The sequence below is a fragment of the Erpetoichthys calabaricus genome, chromosome 8 (assembly GCF_900747795.2).
Source record: "Erpetoichthys calabaricus chromosome 8, fErpCal1.3, whole genome shotgun sequence".
Lineage (NCBI taxonomy): Eukaryota > Metazoa > Chordata > Cladistia > Polypteriformes > Polypteridae > Erpetoichthys > Erpetoichthys calabaricus.
Genome location: NC_041401.2, coordinates 5,304,283 through 5,328,347, shown reverse-complemented (window position 1 = coordinate 5,328,347; position 24,065 = coordinate 5,304,283). Strand labels below are relative to the sequence as shown.

Here is a 24,065-nt window from a genome sequence, read left to right as displayed (position 1 = left end):
GTTGGCTTTGCAAGGCTAATCTGGACCAGTTATCACAGCTCTTTTAGGACTGATGAGTGACAGTAGATGTTTTAATGTCACTCAGTCAGTCATTTTCTAACCCGCTTAGTACTGAATGGGGTCACGGGGGTCTGCTAGAGCTTATCCCAGGGCACAAGGCAGGAACACACCCTGGGCAGGGTGCCAGTGTATCGCAGAGTGAATACACACACATACAAGGGTCAATTTAGGATCATCAATTCACTTAACCTGCAAGTCTTTGCACTGTGGAAGGAAATCTGAGCGCCCGGAGGAAACCCACACAGACACGGGGAGAACATGCAAACTCCCATGCAGGAAGGACCTGGGAACACAGACCCTGGTCCCCTTAATGCAAGGCAGCAGTGCAACCACCGTGCCACCCATGTATTAATATTTTCAATTTTTTAATGCGTTCTTTGAGTTGACCTAACAATCAAGTAGCTGTATCAGAACCTCGCATTGATAAACATGTGTGCAAATGTATACATACTGTATTACACATGCTGGAGTTCGAGAGTGGACCCATAAAAGGTGAGAATCCATGAAACAGAGAAGAAATGCAGTGTAGGCAACAGCCTTCGAAAGACCACCAGCGATTAAACATTCACGCCTGCAGATAACCAGACTTCGCTTAATTTCCTTCCCGTAGTGGGTTCAAGCATGGGAGATCACAGGCCTGACTTTATGCCACTAAAGTAATGTTAATGTGAAAGTAATGTTTCAAGAGGGTATAAGTACCTGCATGGCAATTCCACACGAAAACATACAAAAGAATGTCAGAGCATTGATTTTTGAAGCCAGCAGTGGCACAATTTCGACATTTCTAGCACACACATATTGGGCCCTGCCTTCTGTGTGGTCTTCCCCTCAGCGTTCAAAATGCAAACTGGCAGACGTTCTCAGTGTGAGAGACGGGCCACCCAAAGGTAACCTTCTGCTGCTGACAGGACGGTTGCTGGTACTACACAATCATACTGGATAGTTAGGTAAAAAGAAGTTATGAGGTTTAGGTTTCTTTATTTAGTCATGTTTACACAGGAAAACATGAAATTTGCCTTCTCAGTTGCATCTAATAACAGGTAACAGACAGAATGAAATAAAACAGACAAATAGAAATAAGAAAGGTTAAGGTAAGGCAGGTTGTTCTACGTACTAATCATGGCGGCAGCAATAAGAACATAAGAAATCTGACAAATGAATTTAGACCATTCAGTCCATCAAGCCCGTTTGTTTAGTGAATAGCTAAGCTGTCCCAAAAATCTCATCCAGATTCTTCTTCAAAGTTGCTGAAGTTTCTGTTTCAACTCCATGTCTCGGTGGTTTGTTCCCAAGTCCCACAACTCTCTGTGTAAAGCAGTGGTCTGAAACTCCGGTCCTGGAGGGCCGCAGTGGCGGCTGCTGCTGCTGGTTTTCATTCTCACCCTTTTCTTAATTGGTGACCAGTTTTTGTTGCTAATTAATTCCTTTTCCTTGACTTGTTTTTTTTTTTGAGATTTATTAATTTCTTTCCATAAACGGCACCCAAACAGAAATGACATGTTAAGTGAGTGAGCCAACAGAAGACCAGCTTAGTCAAACTCCAACCAGGTCCTTAATGAGGTGCCGATTCTTGTTTTTAATTAAACCCGCTGCTCTCATTGTGCAATAGCAGGCATTTCTGTAATTGTTGATTTTCTCTTTTCTAAGAACACTGGGGACCTGGGCAGATCAGCATTCCCGAGATCTTCGTCTCTCTTTATTTTCAGATGTTGTATGATCGACACAGGTTAGCTGGTCATGTTTTGGCTCATTTTAGATCTTATTACCGTTGGCGAATTAAGGAAAAAGAAACACGATTCTAAATTGTCCCTAGTGTGTGCTTGGTGTGTAGGTGTATGTGCCCTGCGATGGGCTGGCACCCTACCCGGGGTTTGTTTCCTGCCTTGCGCCATGTGTTGGCTGGGATTGGCTCCAGCAGACCCCCCGTGACCCTGTAGTTGGATAATGGATGGCTGGATGGAAAAAGAAACAATTCAGGGGTCCTGAGTCTTCAAGAGCAGTTCAATTAAAATGACTTCAAAAGAAGTGAATTAGCAGCAAAAACAGGGCACTAATTAAGAAAAGGGTTAGAACTGAAAACCAGCAGCAGCCACTGCGGCCCTCCAGGACCCGAGTATTAAAGAAATGCATCCTGGCTTCAGTTTTAAAAGCACTTCCCCTGACCGTCCACTAGGTGTCCTCGAGTATGTGATTCACCCCTGAGCTCAATGCCCTGCATGCTAATAAGGATCTACAAGAATGACTTTCACGGTCCATAAAGACCCCACGCTGGACATTCTGTCTACTTACATATACATTTAAAAAAGCAGACGTTAGTCTCTACTTTCACCTTTCGTCCACAGCACCCTGGTGTTTTAAACCCTTTGAAAACGCTCCCAGAGCCACACACTTCTAAAAACAACGGCTCAGAGTTGCATTGTGGACGCAGCCTTTTTGAAAACACACACTATCTGCGCTCTGATTGGTTCATGATTATTACGCACTTCCCCGATTGGATCCTACTTGTTACGTCACATTCTCAGATTTGTCAACCCTCACACAAGAAAGCCCTACTCCAACATAATGGATAGAGATGAGTTGCTTTCCACAGCTCTGTTACCTGTATGCATATACACCGTCATTTATGGAGACTGCATACGTGCACAAGATGCAAATCATCTACCAGGGGGCGTTAACGTCCCTTCGCAGATTTTTAAACCGATGCCCAGTGTAGGCAAACATTGCATTTTTAGTGTGAACAGAGATGCTTTTGTAAATGATGTGAAAACTCTAACGTAGATGGTGATCACTGTTGTTTGTTTAAAAATGCCATTTTAACGAAAAAACGCACAAGTGTGTCAGTAGCCTAAGACACACCAGCCTTGAGGACCTTCAGCCTGCGATTCCTTCAGTGTGTAAGGAAACACTCCTGAGGCTCCTTCATGCCAACAGCCTTTACGGTGTGTGTGACTCGGACTGCTGCTCTTTTTACTGTTAGCCGAGTCTGACGTTTTTTCTTTCTTTTTAGTCCTTCTGGTGTGTGTGTGTGTTTGTGACAAAACAGCAACATTTATTTAAGGAGCTTCTGTACAAAGCTAAAGTCCAATCTGGGGACAGACAAAGTGTCATCTATAAATTCTAAGGGTTGTCCCGGAAGAAAGTCAAAGACAACGTCTCTCTCTAGTTGACTAAATGTATGAGAATAAATTTATAAAAATAAAAGTGCATAATGATTATAAATGAGCTACTTAATATTAATTTAATAAAGAAGGTAATCTGGAGAGGTCTATAGGTGTAGCATATTCTACACGAGACGTTCAAATGGAGTAAGATAGTTTAATAAGTGGATGGAAACTAACAAAGGAATAATGTCTGACGAGTCCAACAAAGCTCGCTAGTCCTGTCCACTTAAATCCTCCAAAATAACATCAAGTCGAGTTCTGAAGGTCCCTAAAGTCCACCTGTCCACACACATCACTTATCCCAAGCGTCATCACGTCTAAAAACGTTCTAACATTTTTGCGTTAATTTACCCTCAAGTTTCCAGCTGTGCCCCCATCTTTTTAATGCTCCGGTCGCTGCACTAATTCCCTTTGTAATTTAAAACTCTTCAAATCGTGTCACCTTTCGCCACCACCATCTACTCAAAGCACCATGATGTTCCAACAGTGAAGAATTAAAAGCCAGAAGTCTGCATGTCCATCATCATCAAGTCCTTCCGTGAGAACCCTAGACATAAGAGGACTATTTCATTTTTGTTAGGTAGAATGCCCAGAGGGGACTGGGTGGTCTCGTGGCCTGGAACCCCTGCAGATTTTATTTTTCTCTCCAGCCGTCTGGAGTTTTTTTTTTTTTTTTTTGTCCACCCTGGCCATCGGACCTTACTCTTTTTTTTTATGTTAACTAATATTATCTTATTTTAATTTCTTATGTTGTTATATTTTTTTTATTTACTGTTCTTCATTATGTAAAGCACTTTGAGCTACTTTTTTGTATGAAAATGTGCTATAATAATAATATTTATTTGTATAGATAGATAGATACCTATCTATCTATACAAATAAATATTATTATTATTATTATTACCTCTAAATCTCTATTTGCTTAACCTGAAAAAGGGTTCAACTCCTTTAATCTTTCCTCAAAAACTCATAGTGGTTAAGGCTCTGGCCTTCAAACCCCGAGCTCATGGGTTCAAATCCCACTACTGACACCATAGTGTGGCCACAAGCAAGTCACGTCACCTGCCTGTGCTCCAGCTGGAAAAACAAAACAAAACGTAATAAGTCAACGGGAATAAAGACATCAGACAAATAAGAAAAAGTAAATGTCAGCCCCCTGCGGTCCTGGAATCGGCGTAGTCGCTCTTCTCCAAGTTTTTTGGTAGCCCCTCCCCCCACTGATTCCTCACTAGTCCATTAATGAACTTAAACTTCACCTCCTTTGACTTGCCCTCTACGCATCAGGGCGCTATATCATAACATAACATTCTGTTAGCTTCCTTAATGACTTATCAACATTAATAATAATAATTCATTACATTTATATAGCGCTTTTCTCAATACTCAAAAGCGCTATCCACACAGGGAGGAACCGGGAAGCGAACCCACAATCTTCCACAGTCTCTTGCCTGGACGTTGATAGTAACCGCTCCACCGTGACTCCCAGGTCCTCTTCATTGCGGGACCCCCGTTGTGTATTCAAGTTCAAGTTCAAGTAGGCTTTATTGTCACTTCAACCATATACAGTTAGTACACAGTGAAACGAAACAGCGTTCCTCCAGGACCAAGGTGCTACATGCAACATAAATTTACAACATAAATTAACAGAAAAAACTAAACTAGCTAACTAAGAGGCCTAGTTAGCTGGCTAGCAGAGACAAGACAGATTGACCTAACATAAATTACCTAACATGAATTACAACATAAATCAACAAAAACTAACTAACTATCTAAGGAAGACTTTTTTAACCAGACAGCAGACAATTAAAACATTTTTTTTTCTTTACATTTACTTGCCATTACATTTCATCTGCCCAAGACCCTCTGTACTGATGTGACCAATTCTAGATTATCTGCCAGTCCACCAGGTTTGGTATCATCTTGCAAGCTTAACCTTTTTGTGTGTGTGTGTGTGTGTTCCTATCCAGATCATGTACGGATCTGAAATCTTTTAACGCCAATTCCAGAAAGTGTCGAAGTGGTGGATGAAGTTTGCCATCAAGTTGCCAAAAAGTAGGCAGCTTCATGTGAAGGAACTTAAATCCATCCAAGTCACTCGGCGAAGCAGCCAATGTCATTTGTCACATTTTTTTTTTTTTTTCCTCCCAACTGGACCTGCTTGTATTGTCTAATTAACAGAGCGAATGCTGCAAAGGTCTCCGAGATGCCAAATCGATTATTAGAAAACTGCGATTCTGGGCATCTTCTGCATACCCGCCTCCCACCCCCCCATCCCCACCTTTATTTTTTTTTTAATTATTTTTTTTAAATGTCCTAATATTTCAGAAGATTTTGTGACGGGATCAAAACGAATCAACAGCCACTAAACAGCTTGTAAATATTTACACTGGAGCCCGTGCATTTGCATCGGTGACAGTAACGAAGTGCTTGAAGGCGATGGGAGAAAGACAAGCGCAAAAAAAAAAAAAAGCCGCTTTCCATATTGTCATTGTGAGCACAAGTGGTCTTTCCCCGTGTGCCCCCCCCCCCCTCTCTACACCCCCCCCTTCCTCGGTATAACACGGGGAAGGGGGGGGGGGTGACAGGAACAAAAACACGGTTATTTACCAGCCGGTAGCAGCAAAACTGGCGAGGCTCGAGAGCTGTGAGGGAGGCATAATTGCACCTCCACGACTGAGCAAAAAGGGGGGCAAAAATTGAAAGGAAAAAAAAGCCCTCCGTGTTTCGCTCACTTTTATTCTTTTTTTTCTTTAGGAGAAAACGTCATTTTAGAAACGAAGCGCGGCGATCCACCAGCGGGTTGCCGTGTTGCAAGAAAACGCTGCAGAGCCCGGGGATTATTTTTCCTTATTTATTTTTTTTTCCAAATCCTTTGTAGCACGGACGGGGTTGTTATGGTAGAAGACACTCCAGTATCAGCATGGTGTAACAACTGATGCGTGAAGTCAGTTTTTTAGCTGCCTCTCTAAAGCGACAGCTGCTAAATACACCAAGAAAGGACGCCGATTCTCCCCTCGCCCCGGACGCGGCCTGTACCTGAGAGTTTTGCCTTTACCTTGAGCGCGGTCCGGTCCTGATCTGGGGCGGCTACGAGTGGTAAAAATCCCGTGGAAATGGAGCCGGGGAAGACGACGGGCTCCGGCCGACCTGTGAACATTGGAGAGAAATCGGAAGGAGAGGAGAGGAGAGGCGCTCGTGCTTCGGCGGTGGCGGCTGCAGGGGGCGCTGAGTGGCGGATTCGCGGTCTTCGGGACGCGTGGAGGGAGGGAAGTGAGCGGCAATTCTCGCGCGCGCGCGCCCCCTAGCCTTCAAATCGCGCACTCAGCGATATCACCGGCGGCGCGTGCGCGCTTGACGAGCGCGAGTGCGAGCGCAGATGTCCTCTTCTACCCCCCACGTGCATACGAAATCCACATAATGTAAAAGTAATTAAACGCAGACAAATAAAAAAAAATGTCCATAGATGGAAAGGTTGCGCCGAAGCATATCGGCAAGAAAAATGAGTGTGTGAGAGAGAGAGAGAGAGAGCGCCACCACACGGACCTGACGGTCACCTGCTTGTCTTAGCGCGTTGAACCGATTCGGAGTTTCTTTGGACAATCAAAAAATATCCAAACCTCGGAGAATACCGGGAGAAAGGAGGAGGCTGCCTCGCTACTACACGTTCTACAGGCGAACACGGCAGCCAGTCTAACTGTTAATTGAGCTTATTTTAGTAGTAGGGTGGCGCAGAGCTTAGCGCTGCCAATATGGAGGGGGGCTGTTTGACGTGTGGCGGCTCTCGGTTAGTAAAGCGATTTCTGTGCCTTGCCACATTATTGAGGATTTGGTAAGTGAAGGTAATCCAGTGCTCTGTGGCAGACCTATTTCTTTGGGGTCCTGAAGCTTGAACTGTTATGGGGCCCTGACGTTTGTACTGTTATGGGGGTCCTGAAGCTTGAACTGTTATTGGGGTCTTGAAGCTTGAACTGTTATGGGGGTCCTGAATCTTTAACTGTCACGGGAGTCCTTGAACTGTTATTGGGGTCCTGAAGCTTGAACTGTTATGGGGCCCTGACGTTTGTATTGTTATGGGGGTCCCGAAGCTTGAAATGTTACGGGGGTCCCGAAGCTTGAACTGTTACAGGGGTCCCGAAGCTTGAACTGTTACAGGAGTCCCAAAGCTTGAACTGTTACAGGAGTCCTGGAGCATGAACTGTTATGGGGGTCCTGATTCTACAACTGGTACAGGAGTCTTGAAACTTGAACTGTTACGGGGGTCCCAAAGCTTGAACTGTTACAGGAGTCCAGAAGCTTGAACTGTTATGAGGGTCCTGAAGCTAAACTGTCACGGCAGTCCTTGAACTGTTATGGGTGTCCTGAAGCTTCAACTGTTACAGGAGTCCTGAAGCTTGAACTTTTATGGGGGTCCCTTCACAACCAACAACAAGGTCTTGGTAGCCACTGTTCTCTTCTTCTTCTTCTTCAGTGGCATTGCCCCATGACAAATTACAATTATTTTTTTGACTTTGACCACAACATCTCAGATTGTCAAAGTCACTGGTGTGAAGAAAAATTCCCTATGGATTAAAGTTTTAGAGTTATAAAGGGATGAAAATTAGGGAAATGTTCTATACATGCATGACACATTATACAGTGATGAAATAAACCACAGAGAAGACTCCCGTCATTGCAGTCTTTTATTTTAGACACCTATGAGAAATAAATAAAAGGTTACCGAAATGTTCTCCTTTACAATGATAGCAGGCAACGGAATAAACTTTAATTTTTTCGATGGCGGCCAGCCTAAGATAAATAAAATTATGAAAATGTTAAAAGTGGTATAAATTATTTTTAGAACATTAGAACACTCCAGACGAGAACAGGCCATTCAGCCCAACAAAGCTCGCCAGTCCTATCCACTTATTTCTTCCAAAAAAACATCAAGTCGAGTTTTGAAAGTCCCCAGCGTCTTAATGTCTACCATTGTATATTTGTAATGGTATTTTATTTTAAATATATTCAGAAGGAAACATCCTTAATTTGAATGATTTTCTATTTACGGCTCTCCCACATGATACTTTTAATAACTTTGTAACTTTTATTTTAAGTCTTATTTTGCATTGAATTGCACAATATTATTATTATATTATTTTTCATACAGTAGACACCCAAGATTTTTAAGCAGTGTGTACTAAAGTCGCTTACTGGGGGGGAGGGCCTTCTAGGTTTAGGGGTCCCGAACCTTAAGCTTCATAGTAGATCCACCCCTGCTTGTGTCTCATTAAACAATATTAATATTTTATTTATATAGCGCCATTCCCATACTCAAGGCACTTGAACTCCATCACACCAAACACATCTCTGTGAATAAAATAAAAGATTGTGCTTTGAATGTGTGCACCTCGCAGCAGGGCCAGCTCTGCCATTTAGGTGAACCAGGCGGTCGGGTAATGGCAAAGATTTAAAGGGCAGCGTATTTTTTGACCATCAAACCCTCGTAGTCAAGGCAACTGCACGTCTGCCATTCACCCTGTGTCATTGTATTATATTGAACTAGATAGATAGATAGACAGATACTTTATTAATCACTTTATTAATAACTTTGTATAATGTTAACATTTGCCCCCCGGGTGGAATTGAAGAGTCGCATAGTGTGAGGGAGGAACGATCTCCTCAGTCTGTCAGTGGAGCAGGACGGTGACAGCAGTCTGTCGCTGAAGCTGCTCCTCAATGTGGAGATGATCCTGTTCAGTGGATGCAGTGGATTCTCCATGATTGACAGGAGTCTGCTCAGCGCCCGTCGCTCTGCCACAGATGTCAAACTGTCCAGCTCCATGCCTACAATAGAGCCTGCCTTCCTCACCAGTTTGTCCAGGCGTGAGGCGTCCTTCATCTTAATGCTGCCTCCCCAGCACACCACCGCGTAGAAGAGGGCACTCGCCACAACCGTCTGATAGAACATCTGCAGCATCTTGTTGCAGATGTTGAAGGACGCCAGCCTTCTAATGAAGTATAGTCAGCTCTGTCCTCTCTTGCACAGATCATCAGTATTGGCAGTCCAGTCTAATTTATCATCCAGCTGCACTCCCAGGTATTTATAGGTCTGCACCATCTGCACACAGTCACCTCTGATGATCATGGGGTCCATGAGGGGCCTGGTCCTCCTAAAATCCACCACCAGCTCCTTGGTTTTGCTGGTGTTCAGGTGTAGGTGGTTTGAGTCGCACCATTTAACAAAGTCCTTGATGAGGTTCCTATACTCTTCCTCCTGCCCACTCCTGATGCAGCCCACAATAGCAGTGTCATCAGCGAACTTTTGCACGTGGCAGGACTCCGAGTTGTATTGGAAGTCTGATGTATATAGGCTGAATAGGACCGGAGAAAGTACAGTCCCCTGTGGCGCTCCTGTGTTGCTGACCACAATGTCAGACCTGCAGTTCCCGAGACGCACATACTGAGGTCTGTCTGTAAGATAGTCCACGATCCATGCCACCAGGTATGAATCTACTCCCATCTCTGTCAGCTTGTCCCTAAGGAGCAGAGGTTGGATGGTGTTGAAGGCGGTAGAGAAGTCCAGAAACATAATTCTTACAGCACCACTGCCTCTGTCCAAGTGGGAGAGGGATCGGTGTAGCATGTAGATGATGACATCCTCCGCTCCCACCTTCTCCTGGTATGCAAACTGCAGAGGGTCGAGGGCGTGGTGGACCTGTGGCCTTAGGTGGTGAAGCAGCAACCGCTCCATGGTCTTCATCACATGCGACGTCAGGGTGACAGGCCGGAAGTTGTTCGGCTCACTAGGACGTGATACCTTTGGGACTGGGGTGATACAAGATGTTTTCCAAAGCCTCGGGACTCTCCCCTGTTCCAGGCTCAGGTTGAAGATGTGCTGTAGAGGACCCGCCAGCTCCAACGCACAGACCTTCAGCAGTCGTGGCGATACTCCATCTGGACCCGCTGCTTTGCTGGCACGAAGTCTCCTCAGCTCTCTGCTCACCTGCGCTGTTGTAATTATGGGTGGGGATGTCTCTCCTATGCTGGTATCAGCAGAACAATGTGTGGCGAGTGCAGTTCTCTGAGGTGAGAGTGGGTTAGGGTGGTCAAACCTTTTAAAGAAGTTGTTCATCTGGTTTGCTCTCTTCACGTCTTTCTCGATGGTGGCACCCCGCTTCGAGCTGCAGCCAGTGATGATCTTCATCCCATCCCACACTTCCTTCATGCTGTTATTCTGCAACTTCTGCTCCAATTTTCTCCTGTACTGCTTCTTCGCCGCCCTGAGCTGGACTCGGAGTTCCTTCTGCACACGCTTGAGCTCATGCTGATCACCGCCTTTAAAAGCCCTTTTCTTCTGGTTCAAAAGGCCCTTGACGTCACTTGTAATCCATGGCTTGTTGTTAGCATAGCAGCGTACAGTTCTTACTGGAACTACAATGTCCATACAGAAGTTGATGTAGTCAGCAGTGCAGTCAACAACCTCCTCAATGTTCTCACTATGTGACCCCTGCAGGATATCCCAGTCTGTAGTTCCAGTCTCTCAGAGCCTGCTCTGCCTCAGGGGACCACTTCCTGAATGATCGTGTGGTTGTAGGTAGGACCCTCACTCTTGGTTTGTAGTGAGGCTGAAGCAGAACCAGGTTATGATCTGCTTTCCCAAACGCAGTTAGCGGGGTGGCACTGTATGCATCTTTAATGTTTGCATACAGTAGGTCAGTAGTCTTATTTCCCCGGGTGTTACAGTCCAGATACTGGGAGAAGGCAGGTAATGTTTTGTCCAGCGTCACATGGTTAAAGTCTCCAGCGATTAGCACAAGTGCCTCGGGGTGCTGCGTTTGCAGTTTAGCAACAGCAGAATGGATGATGTCACTCGCTGTCTCCACGTCCGCCCGAGGAGGGATGTAAAGAATAACAACAATGACATGTCCAAACTCTCTGGGCAAGTAATAGGGACGTAAACTTATGGCCAACAGTTTGATGTCCCTGCAGCAAGTGGAGATTTTGACGTTAGCATGTCCAGAGTTACACCACCGTGTATTAACATAGAGAGCGAGTCCTCCTCCTTTGTGCTTCCCACAGATACTTGCATCTCTGTCCGCTCTAACTGTGCTAAACCTGGGTAGCTCCACGTTAGCATCTGGGATGGTAATTGTTAGCCACGTGTCAGAGGGGGACATTTTTTGTACACTGGGTGGTTCCATTAGGCACCCATTGTTGGGAGTGAGGGTGAGAAGTTAAAAGGCGAATTTCCTGGGTAATCCCGTTACTGATGTTGTCATGGCTGTCTGCAGGATGTCGGTATTTGCTGTACTGCAAAGGAGTCACCGCTTTGAAGTTTTTGGTTGGTTGAGATTACAAACAATACCAAGTTGTGATAACAGAACTGCTCCTTCCTTGGACAATGTCTGTATTTACCTGACTTGGAAATTAACTTCCATCCATCCATTTTCCAACCCGCTGAATCCGAACACAGGGTCACGGGGGTCTGCTGGAGTCAATCCCAACCAACACAGGGCACAAGGCAGGAACCAATCCCGGGCAGGGTGCCAACCCACCGCAGGCCGACATTATCAAATACCGGAAATTATACGGTAAAATCAAGTCCCGAGTTATCCACGGGAGAACTTAAACGTGAGTAGATATGGTAGTGGTAGTTTACCTACCAAGTATGTTGGGGCATCAAGCACAATTTTGAAAGTCAACCCAACCCACCGCAGGACACACACAAACACACCAAGCACACACTATGGCCAATTTAGAATCGCCAACCCACCTAACCTGCATGTCCTTGGACTATGGGAGGAAACCGGAGCGCCCGAAGGAAACCCACGCAGACACGGGGAGAATGTCCTCACAGGTGGCGCAGTGGTAGTGCTACTGCTTTGCAGTAAGGAGACTGTGGAAGATTGTGGGTTCGCTTCCCAGTTCCTCCCTGTGTGGATAGCGCTTTGAGTATTGAGAAAAGCGCTATATAAATGTAATGAATTATTATTATTATTAACATGCAAACTCCACGCAGGGAGGACCCGGGAAGTGAACCCGGGTCTCCTAACTGCGAGGCAGCAGCACTACCACAGTTAATTTATGCGCGGCAGACGCATCAAAGCGCATGCACACTGCGGCGCGGCGCCCCAGAGTCAAACGCAGCAGCTTCCCAGAGTCAGTGGGTGGCGCCCAAACAACACAACCTGTAAACTACACTTGCTCTACTCCACTGTGCCAGGAGGCTCCCACAACACACTTCACACACACCAGAAGCAAAGCCATCACGGCTCCACAATGAAAGAGCTCAACTAACAGAAATACAAAACGAGCCCGTATGGATAAACACAATGAACGAGCGCGCCCACAACGCGCTTTTGACACAGCACAGACAAAGGAGGCACGTATTCAAATGGAGGGATCTCAACGATTAGTAATACAAACGCGAGCCCTAATGGCTATGAACTGTAAACAAGCCCTTATGGATACAAACAATGAACGAAGGTGCCCACACAAAGAAACCGCTTTAGTTCAAATAGGGTTATTGAATTAAATGGAAACTTTACCGTGCCTACGACCTGTGAACTAAACCTGAGGTAAAGCGTGCACGCTAGGTTGTACAGCCTCCCGGACGCGACGGCCCACACCACCGCATATGCGACGACACAGCCATAAAAAAACAAAAACGAGACTGCATGAAGAAAAACAATAACAGAAGCGCGTTGAAATGAACTGTCCCAGGACGCACCCACCCTCCATGATATTTCATCACGCGGCGGCTTCCCACTGAGGCGCATACGTACTGCACCATGGCGCACGCCCCAGAGTCAAACGCAGCGGCTTCCCAGAGTCAGTAGGTGGCGCCCAAACAACACAACCTGTTCACTACACTTGCTCTAATCCACTGTGCCAGTCTTATAGATCACACGACGGTCACAGACTCAAACCCAGCGGCTTCCCAGACTCAGTGGCTGGCACACGAACACCACAACCTGTAAACTAAACTTGCTGTGCTCCACTCTGCCAGCAGTCGGTGTCAGCAAAGGCAACGGAATCACGTCTCCACAAAACGAAACCGCTTTAGTACAGATATGCGTATTTAATTAAATGACATTTCCCCAGACGCACCCACCCTCCATGATATGTCATCCATCCAAATATCGGATGGAACAGAAACTGATTGCCATTCTTGGATTTACAATTCTGTAGAGAATCGCGGGCTTACTTGTTGGTTTCTAATCAGCAGATCTGTACTCATTAATGGTTGGTAACAGTACATGTTGTTAACTTGTGTTTTCATTAATTGTTAAACCCAGGATATTTAGATGTGCCATTGTTTAATCCGATTGTCCAGAACTGACAACGGCAGGGACTGAAGGAGATTTAAACTTCTGGGCAGGAGAAGGCAGAGGAGGGGAGACGGTCCACTGAGAATGCTGCCAAGACACTCGGACAGAGTACAGGGGCTCGTAGGCAGACGAGGGTACCCGGCTGGCACGACGTGAGACACAAGGACGGCAACACTTACTTCCAGGGAGGAAGAGACAGCTCCACAAGGAGACACCAGTTGTGGATCCAGCGAGAGAGGGAAGCCGCATGAAAGGACCAAGCAAAGCTAGCAGACGAGAAATGAGGCGTACCAGGGTCACAGCAACACTAGGAGAACGATGAAGAGACGCTGACAAGCATTCAACGAGTTGACAGAACTTCTGTTGGGAAACGAGTGTCCGGTGAACAGAGTGCATCCGTGGACAGTTGAACGATTAAGTGTTGGGGTAACACAGTGCGCAGACTGGACTCTGCACCACTAAAGGTCGTGTCCTCCAATTCTTGTTTTTAACAGACTTTTAGAGTGTGGACTGTGTGCTTTCCTTTTTAAAAATAAGGAATTTCGTACCTGATTTTGTTAGATTTTTTTTGTTATGTTCGTTTATCTTTGTAATTTACTTTATTGTCTTGTGTAATAGAAGGTACTGTTGCTTTTCCTGAAATTACTGTTGTGTCTTTCATTGTGTGTTTACTCACCGCCCAATTTAAAGATCCCTGTGTGCTATTTTCTGTAAATCTCAAGAGTTCCCAGTCTCTTAATAAAACTGGGTGGCGTAGTCAGATATTTTAATGGTTAGATTTCCTGTGAGTGTGACCAGACACCTGTGACACACGTTTCACAAAAACACAACAAACTGCATTCTCTGTAGGTTCTGACATTTTTCACCAGCGCGGCCAGTTTGTCCATCTTATTTGGTATTGAGTTCACATTTCCCAGGATCACAGAAGGCACTGAAGGCTTGTATCACCACTTCCACGCTAGCCGCTTAGCTTTTAGCTTAGTGCCGGCTCTGCTGCCACGATATGACCTTCTTACCTCGTCGGGTAAATAGGGAACCACACCGGCACGGGCCTTTGTTGTCAGCGCTTGAAGATGACTACCTGAATAGACGAGTCTCAGTGTGTAAAAATCCATGTCCAAGTAGTAAAAAGTGTCCAGGAAACGAGTCCACATGAAAGAAAGTGGTAGGAGTGATCAGTGAAATAGAGAAAAAGGTAGAAAGATAAAGTCGTACACGGAGCTGTTGGAATAGCTGCCACTCACGGCGGCGCCTGAGTCAACTGGGCTGGACTCCTAACCAATGAATGAAGAGGGGAGGCGGGTCTTCAGTTCAAGTGCTCAGGCCCACCTGAGGACCTTCATCTTACTTCACGTGAGCGCTTTCAGCTAGGAATTCATTTAATAATACGTCAGGAGAACTCAGTGTGTTTGGGAAGTTGTGAGCAAACGACTGGACGACACAAGTAACTTGAAATATTTTATGGACGTCTTTAATATTTTTGCTTTGGTTCAGCATTGGTCTCCATGGACAACTATTCTATCAGAAACTTGATTATCTCTGTACTCAGCAAACCCATAGATAGATAGATAGATAGATAGATAGATAGATAGATAGATAGATAGATAGATAGATAGATAGATAGATAGATAGATAGATAGATAGATAGATAGATAGATAGATATGAAAGGCACTATATAGTAGATAAAGTGAAAGGCAGTATAGATAGATAGATAGATAGATAGATAGATAGATAGATAGATAGATAGATAGATAGATAGATAGATGAAAGGCCCTGTATAATAGATAGATAGATAGATAGATAGATAGATAGATAGATAGATAGATAGATAGATAGATAGATAGATAGATAGATAGATAGATAGATAGATAGATAGATAGATAGATTTGAAAGGCACTATATAGTAGATAAAGTGAAAGGCAGTATAGATAGATAGATAGATAGATAGATAGATAGATAGATAGATAGATAGATAGATAGATAGATAGATAGATAGATAGATAGATAGATAGATAGATAGATAGATAGATAGATAGATAGATACTTTATTAATCCCAAGGGGAAATTCCCATACTCCAGCAGCAGCATACTGATAAACAATATTAAATTAAAGAGTGATAACAATGCAGGTATAACAGACAATAACTTTTTATAATGTTAACGTTTACCCCCCTGAGTGGAATTGAAGAGTCTCATAGTCTCACCACTGCGTAGAAGAGGGCACTCGCCACAACCGTCTGATAGAACATCTGCAGCATCTTATTGCAGATGTTGAAGGACGCCAGCCTTCTAAGGAAGTATAGTCGGCTCTGTCCTCTCTTGCACAGAGCATCAGTATTGGCAGTCCAGTCCAGTTTATCATCCAGCTGCACTCCCAGGTATTTATAGGTCTGCACCCTCTGCACACAGTCACCTGTGATGATCACGGGGTCCATGAGGGGCCTGGGCCTCCTAAAATCCACCACCAGCTCCTTGGTTTTGCTGGTGTTCAGGTGTAGGTGGTTTGAGTCGCACCATTTAACAAAGTCCTTGATTAAGGTCCTATACTCCTCCTCCTGCCCACTCCTGATGCAGCCCATGATAGCAGTGTCTGACCTGCATTCATGGGGAGACTCATTGGTACAGGTCCGCCTCTTGTATAATCACCTATCTGGGGGTAACTCATACGATCAGAGTGGAATTTATGCTCAGTCCACCCTACTCTGTGATACTGGGGTGAGAGCACAAACCACTCCAGATAAAACACTAGGCCTGATCATCAATGGGGGAAGTCTCAATGGTGTCTCCACGCCGTATTTTCAACCACCTCAAAATCATCACAGGTGGTGCAGTGGTAGTGCTGCTGCTTTGCAGTAAGGAGACTGTGGAAGATTGTGGGTTCGCTTCCCGGTTCCTCCCTGTGTGGATAGCACTTTGAGTACTGAGAAAAGCGCTATATAAATGTATTCCATCCATCCATCCATTGTCTTCCACTTATCCGAGGTCGGGTCGCGGGGGCAGCAGCTTGAGCAGAGATGCCCAGACTTCCCTCTCCCCGGCCACTTCTTCTAGCTCTTCCAGGAGAATCCCAAGGGGTTCCCAGGCCAGTCGAGAGACATAGTCCCTCCAACGTGTCCTGGGTCTTCCCCGGGGCCTCCTCCCGGTTAGACGTGCCCGGAACACCTCACCAGGGAGGCGTCCAGGAGGCATCCTGATCAGATGCCCGAGCCACCTCATCTGATTCGGTAATGAATTATTATTATTATATTATTATTAACCAATTACACAAGGAGACGTGGCTACTCAGGATGACATAGGTGGCTTGGCGTTGACTCGTTCTGATGCCTCTACAAAGATGGGAGACGAGACACCGCTGCCCGTCACCATGCCAATTGAGGTCCCCACTGATCCTCTAGTAAATTTACATTTTCAATTTCTGCAAACTTCGACCTCCTTTAAAAAGGAGCAGTAGAATGATGATTCCCTAAAGACTGCTGAGGATGCAGCTGTTCTGGTTCACGGACAACATACATCTCAACCTCACCTGGGCCCCACTTTGTCCTAAACAATGACTTATTATATCGTATAGCAGAACATGAGGGCGAGGTAAGGATGCTGCTGCTAGTTCCCCAAACCTACTGGCGGCAAGTCTGTGAACTGGCTCAGGCCCACCTCCTAGGGCGTAGTCAAAGACGAGATGAAAGAGTCACAGAAAGATCTGAGACAGTCACCCGTATATTTAATCCTGGCTGCAAAAAGAGTTCAATTGAGAGTACATTTGCGTACAGATTCGAGTCCAAAACAGAACTGTCTTGATGAGGCAAAGATGACGGTTTTAAAGCAAAGGATAGGAAGTGATGTCATCGGGGCCGGAACCAGAAGTGGCATCATTCACCCAGGAACCAGAAGTGACATCATTGGGACCAGGTGAAATTCCCTGTAATCGGTCTGCGGTGGAAAGACAGAGTAAGGATTTGTACACTCTGCCACCCCCTGGTCTGGCGTGGAATTACCTTCATTCAGGCCCTTTAGCTGCCTCCCATGCACACGTGTGTGACAGCCCCTATTTGGGAGCAGAGAAGACATTAGAGCGGATTAGACTCCAACTCTTTTGGCCAGGAATAAATGAAGAAGTCCACCGCTTTGTGCATCACAGCCTGAACGTCAATTGCAGCAGATTGCTCAGAAGGACCGTGCTGTTTTGATTGCAGTGCCGCTCTTTGATATTCCATTTGAGTGTATTCGGGTCAACATTGTGGGAGCTCTTGAGCCCTCAGCCATAAATATATATTAGTGCTGGTAGATTACGCTACATGGTATCCAGAGGCTATCACCTTGAGAGTTGCCAACACTGCACGGGCACCGGTAGGAGTCTTGTCGCGCATGTCAGCATCCATAAGGAAGTCATAACAGACCAGGGAACACCCTTCACCTCGGAGATGTTCAAGGAAGTTGTTCAAAATTAAGCACTTGAAGACCTCAAACTGATGGTCTTGGACAGTGGTTCTCAATCTGTGGGGCGGGCCCCCCTAGGGGGCGCAAAGTAACAAAAAGAGGGGCGTGAAGATGTGAAAAAAAGAAAACAAGAATCGAAAATATATGAAAAATACATCAATTGAAACCAAAACAAATAAATTTAAACTACATTCTGATACTAGAAAAATAAATATAGAGTTAGATAAATGTCGATAAAAGTTAAGTAGGTATAATAAAATATGCATCTATGATATATCATTAATTAAAAAAGAACAAACTGGTATTAGTGGGCTCCTTTCAAAAAAATGTTAGGGGGGCGCGATTAAAACTGTTATGAAAACTCGGGTCGCAAATACTTAACGGTTGAGAAACGCTGGTCTAGGACAGCAGTTCAATCAGACGCTTAAACAGATGCTGCGTAAGGTGGTCAGCGAGGATGGAAGGAACTTGGATCAGCTACTCCCCCTCGTTCTATTTGGTTACTGGGAGGTCCCACAAGCCTGTAGGGGCTTCTCCCCTCGTGAGTTGTTATACAGACGTCAACCCAAGGGACTATTAGATATTCTAAAAGAAGGCTGGGAAGATGAGGCACTTCCAGAAATATTCTTGAATATACTGCGCAATTATGCGGTAGATTTACAAAAATTCGTGGCACAACTCTGTGTAAATTCTTTCCTGCAGACTGTGTCGTGGTTCTCATCCCCTCTTTCCATTCTAAATTATTGGCCCATTGGCAATGCCCCTACAAAATGAAGGAAAGAAAGGGACTGGTCGATTATTTGGTGAAACAGCCAAATCGCTAACTTTCCGAACAAGTGTATCATATCAATCTTTTGAAACCATGGAAGGATGGGAAGCCTGAACCCTACTCTACACAACCTCATTTTTTTCTTTGTCCACACAAAATGACACTAATTTTGTAACTAATTTGACACTGAAACAGCGAGAAGAGCTCAAAGCTGCCATCGTGTCTCTTCTGGAAGTAGTAAATGACAAACCCAGAAGAACCACTCGGATTGCTCATGACATCATTACAGAAGTGGGTGCAGACGTCCAAGAAGGCAAAACATGCAAAAGCGGAGCTCGAGAGCAAATGAATGCTGGACCTTGGTGTAAATGACAAATGTTTTAGTCACTGGTCTAGCCCATTCGTTTTGGTCCCAATGCCGGATGGGAGTTGATGCTTTTGCAACTACTTTTGCCAACTTAACCAAGTCTCCCGATTTGTTGCTTTTGTTTGTTGGTAAAACACAACTCTTGACCTGACTTGATATGATGAAAGGGTGCTGGCAAATTCGTTAAATTGGAATCCGCTAAAGAAAAGACCACGTTTAGCGCCCTTAGTGGTCACTGGCAGTATCCTGCTGTTTTCCTTTTTCAGCCTTTTTCAAACAACGGATTGAGGAGGACTTTGACAGTAACTCAAACTCACAGCGGATGTGGCAAGGCATCCGATTAATCACGGATTGCAAAAAGAAAAATGACGTACCATACACACTAGCCAATAACAATGCCAACCTAGCAGAGGAACTTTCTTTGCACAGTTTGACAAGGACAATAACCAATAGCTTCGAGCTGACCAGAGACTCACAGCCTTTGGTCGTACACATACATGATGTGCGGCTGGCACTCGAAAACATCAATACAAGGAAGGTAGCAGGTCCTGATAATGTGCAAGGATGTGTGCTCCAGGCCAATTATTAGAGGTATTTACACACATATTCAACCTCTCTCTCTCCTCAGGTGTAGTCCCCTTATTCCTGAAATCCACAACCATTGTACCTGTTCCCAAAAAACTGAGGATAACCTGTCTTAATGATTATCTCACCCCTGTCATCGCAAAGTTCTTTGAATGACTGGTAATCCCCCACATCAAATCCTCCATCCCAGCTGATCTAGACCAACACCAGTTTGCCTATCGGTCAAACAGATCAACTGAGGACGCCATCCGTGTGGCGCTACATGCTGCCCCCTCGCACCTGGAAAAGCCCAACACCTATGTTAGGATGCTCTTCATTGACTACAACTCTGCATTTAATAGCATCATACCTAACCAGCTGATCCAAAAACTCTATGTACTAGGACTTGCTCCGTCCATATGCAACTGGTTACTGGATTTTCTCACCAACTGCCCCCAGTTTGTCAGGATGGGCAAACACACATCCTCCACCCTTACCCTGAGCACTGGTGTGCCGCAAGGATGTGTACTAAGTCCCCTTCTCTATGCGCACTTCACCCATGACTGTCAACCCATCCAACAATCAAACATTATTGTTAAATTTGCGGAAGATATGACTGTCATTGGGCTTGTAACAGACAACTATGAAGCTGCATATGGGGAAGAGGTTCAGAATCTGAGAGCATGGTGCAACACCAACAACCTGGTCTTAAATACCAAAAAGACCAAAGAAGTTATTCTGGACTTTAGGACCACTAATAAGACCAATCAGAGTCTGATAACAATCAATGCAGATGCTGCGGAAAGAGTTTCCAGCTTGAAGTTTCTAGGAGTCACCGTCTCAGGGGACCGGTCCTGGGCTATAATAGGCAAAGCACAACAACGCCTCAGGAAGCTAAGGAGAGCTGACCTCCCCGAGAAGCTGCTGGTTAATTTCTATCGAGAGCATCTTAACTAACTGCATGATGGCCTGCAGGTACAACAGCTGCACCAAGGCTGTCAAAGAAGCCCTGAGTGGGTCGTAAAAACAGCGGAGGCCATTATTAGGACTGAACTGCCATCACTCGAACTCTCGTATAAGACTCGCTGTGTGAGAAGGGCCAAAAACATTCTCAAGGACAAAACTCATCCTGGAAATTCTTTGTTTGAGCTCCTCCCGTCAAGCAGACGCTTTAGGGTCAATCCGTGGACGCACAAACAGACTAAAAAAAGAGCTTTTTCACATCTGCCATAAACTTTCTGAACTCTGAATCTCCTCAGTCTGAGATCATTTTTAATTGAACATGTGCAATAAGCTATATTAGTAATGTGCAATATACTAATCTTATATATAATTCGCCAGCCTCCTCACTCACTCACTCACTCACTCACGTCCGTCCAAAGCCGAATGCGCAGTCGCCTTCTGTGCAGCTGCCCGAAAGACCTTACAAGACCGACATCGTGGCACGCGCCGGATTTACGGCCGCGAAAATTCAAAGAGAAAGGCGACAAATTCGATTAAAGTTCTACAGGCCTGAAAGGCGATTTCGACTACAGCTCGAGGCCTAATTACGCATTCTGATTCAATTACGCATTCATTCAATACACCTATATCAGGTTTGTGGTGCTTATACTTATTACTATTCCATATTGTACTGGAACATTCATCATTCAATATTATACTATAGGCCTGGAAAATTCATCAACTAACAGTACAAGCCTGTACAGTAATGAGTAAAAACAATCATTACAAAACAACTTCTTCGTTACTTATCATTTGTTCTTCGTACACTGCTGACACAAACTCGTGCCTGTTTCATCTTACGTTGTCGAAACGGGCTCTTTGTCTAGTGTAATACAATATAGAATATGGAATGTACTGTTCATTAACAATAACAATTTATGCTGCTGTACTTTAAGCAATAATAATTTGCTCTGGTTACTCGATCACTTAACGCTGTATACGACATATTTGGAATTGTTGTGATGTGAGATTTTACATATAACTTGATGAATATTTTGTATGTCTTTATTTGTAATTTAGGTAAAGCAATGTAATTTAGTGTTTATCCCCCCCCCCCCCCCCTTAGGAATGGGTCTGTTTGAATTTTACGACAGGATTTGGGAGATGTGTCTTAAACCAGTTTGGCGAGTGTTTCTTTACTAAAGTCATTTCTACCCCCCACAAGTAGGCTAAGGTGTACTTTAACATATGGTTTGGGGGGTGGCAGGTGTTAAGATGTTCTATTCCCCCATTGGTCTGAGGTATGGCTGTTTGGAATTGGCTTGTCTCAGAGACCTTTAAGTACCATGATGTCCTATTGGCTCTAGGGGTTGGACAGAACATCTATAAATGTATGTGTTTAACCTCACAGTCTTTCTCTTGCTAACCTGTGATGATGAAGACAGCACCATGAAGAGCACAGCTCAGCAGCCATTTTGAACAGACATGTGGCTGAAAGCTGAGCACCAATGATGCCTTAACTAGAGACATTTAAGTAACTACAAGTCTGTGTGCCGCCTGAACTACATATCACCATTTAATCAGGTTGTATGGTTGCCAATATTCAAATGTACTTTGCATTTTGTTATTATTTATGAATATTATCAGTAATACATTATCTTATGTGTAACTTAACTTCTGCTTGTCTTTTTACTACACCTAATTGCCTGAGGTTATAGATATAGAAGGGAAGGTGGGGATAAGTTATATACAATAATACCTTATAAACAGTGGTAAGTCTGTGAGATTAGGCATTCTAAGGCTACATATTAATAATACAATAGGGGAAAGTAGAGCAATATATATATTACTCTACCGAGACAAAACAGGAATTATTTGACTTTTCTTTAAATGCACCTTGGGACTGTCACAAAAAGTTGTTTCATTGTGTTACACAATGACAATAAAGTGCTTGAACTTGAACTTTTCTTTTCAGTTATACTGGGTTTGCCTTTCGGTGCCCCAAACCTTTATGCTTGTCTGTGTTTTTCATTACAAGCCACAGAGATGTTGGTTCTGTCAGCATTAAGTTCACACTGGGACCCCCAAAAGAGTTTTTTCACCTGCCAGCGGTAGTCGGACCCCAAAAGAGTTACTTCATGTGTCAAATGTGGTTATTGGAATGAATTGTACTGTAAAGTGTCTTAAAGTAGCATTGGGTTGTTGCTTGCTATTGAAAGGCACTATATAAAGACTGTGAATAAAAGGCGCCCGTCCCGGCACAGATTCACACTGAGGAACGTGGGCAAATAACAAGTCCTTCAGCCGTGGGGCACGCCTTCCCCGTGTCCCACAGGCCCAACACAGTCCCAAAACACTTGGTCAACACAGCCCAAACAAATCCTTCCTTTGGCACCACCACCACTCCTCCCAGGCACCCTCGTACTCTTCCTCCCGATTCTGGCTTCCAAGTGGTGGATGCTGACCCTTTTTATATAGTGCTCCAGGTGCTTAATAATAATAATAATAATAATAGTAATAATAATAATACATTTTATTTATATAGTGCCTTTCCCATAAGTTAGTGAGATATAGAATCTTCTTGCTATAACTGAGAAACAGTGTGTTAATAAGTTCTTGTTGTGTTTAGAGCAGGTCCCAGTAAACAGGGACTAGAAAGATCCATTTCATGCTCAAGGCACTTACAGAATATAAGTAGAACAGCAGGGTATGCAGTATATAGCATTGTACAAACCAGATAAATAAATAAAGAAGATTACAACAGTGAATTCAGAGAAAAAGCCTAACAGACAACATAATTGATGGTCTCACACACACACATGCAGGTTACATGAGCATCTTGACAGAGAAGTAAACTGAGAGAAGGGTGATAACGTCAAGTAGAGCTAACAGCCAAACTGAACAGATGAGTTTGGAGTTGTTTTTTAAAAGAATTCATGGAGTCAGCTGACCTGATTAATTTCGGTAGGTCATTCCAGAGTCTGGGCGCTATACAGCTGAAGGCCCTGCTGTCACCCATGGAGTGTAGTGATCACCTGTGGCTAATTGCACTTCCGGGCAGGGCTGTAGAGATGTCCAGGTGGGTTCCGGGATCCATGCAGCACCCCCTGGTGGCCACCCCAGATCCCCAAAGGGTTGTGGAGAACTCCATCTCCCATGAAACCCTGCGGGAAACTGAGGCACCATCGTCAGCCAGGGAGGCTGCCACCAAGTGTCACGGGGGAGGTAGCGAGATGCCCATGGTTGCTCCCCCGGAACATATGTAGAAGGGGCGTCCCGGCCGGGCATGGGACCTGGCCGCCCGCCACAAGACACACAGCTCTTAGTTCAGTCGCCATTAAGTCATTATGGGACCCTGAATGAGTACCCGCCTTTGGCTTATGCCATAACAATGAAAAAGTTGTAAAGATAGATAGATAGATAGATAGATAGATAGATAGATAGATAGATAGATAGATAG

General features: G+C 44.7%; 1 protein-coding gene across 2 annotated transcripts in view; it reads right to left on the bottom strand.

The window, feature by feature from the left end:
• ube2e3 (ubiquitin-conjugating enzyme E2E 3 (UBC4/5 homolog, yeast)) overlaps positions 1–6,503 on the bottom strand; it is a 182,755-nt gene extending 176,252 nt beyond the window's left edge. The window contains exon 1 of one of the 2 annotated variants that reach the window (XM_028806205.2): positions 6,258–6,503. The gene's annotated coding sequence lies outside the window, so the exon portion shown is untranslated. The remainder of the gene's footprint in view (positions 1–6,257) is intronic. The other variant, XM_028806204.2, reaches the window with a different exon arrangement.
• Positions 6,504–24,065: the final 17,562 nt, after the last annotated feature.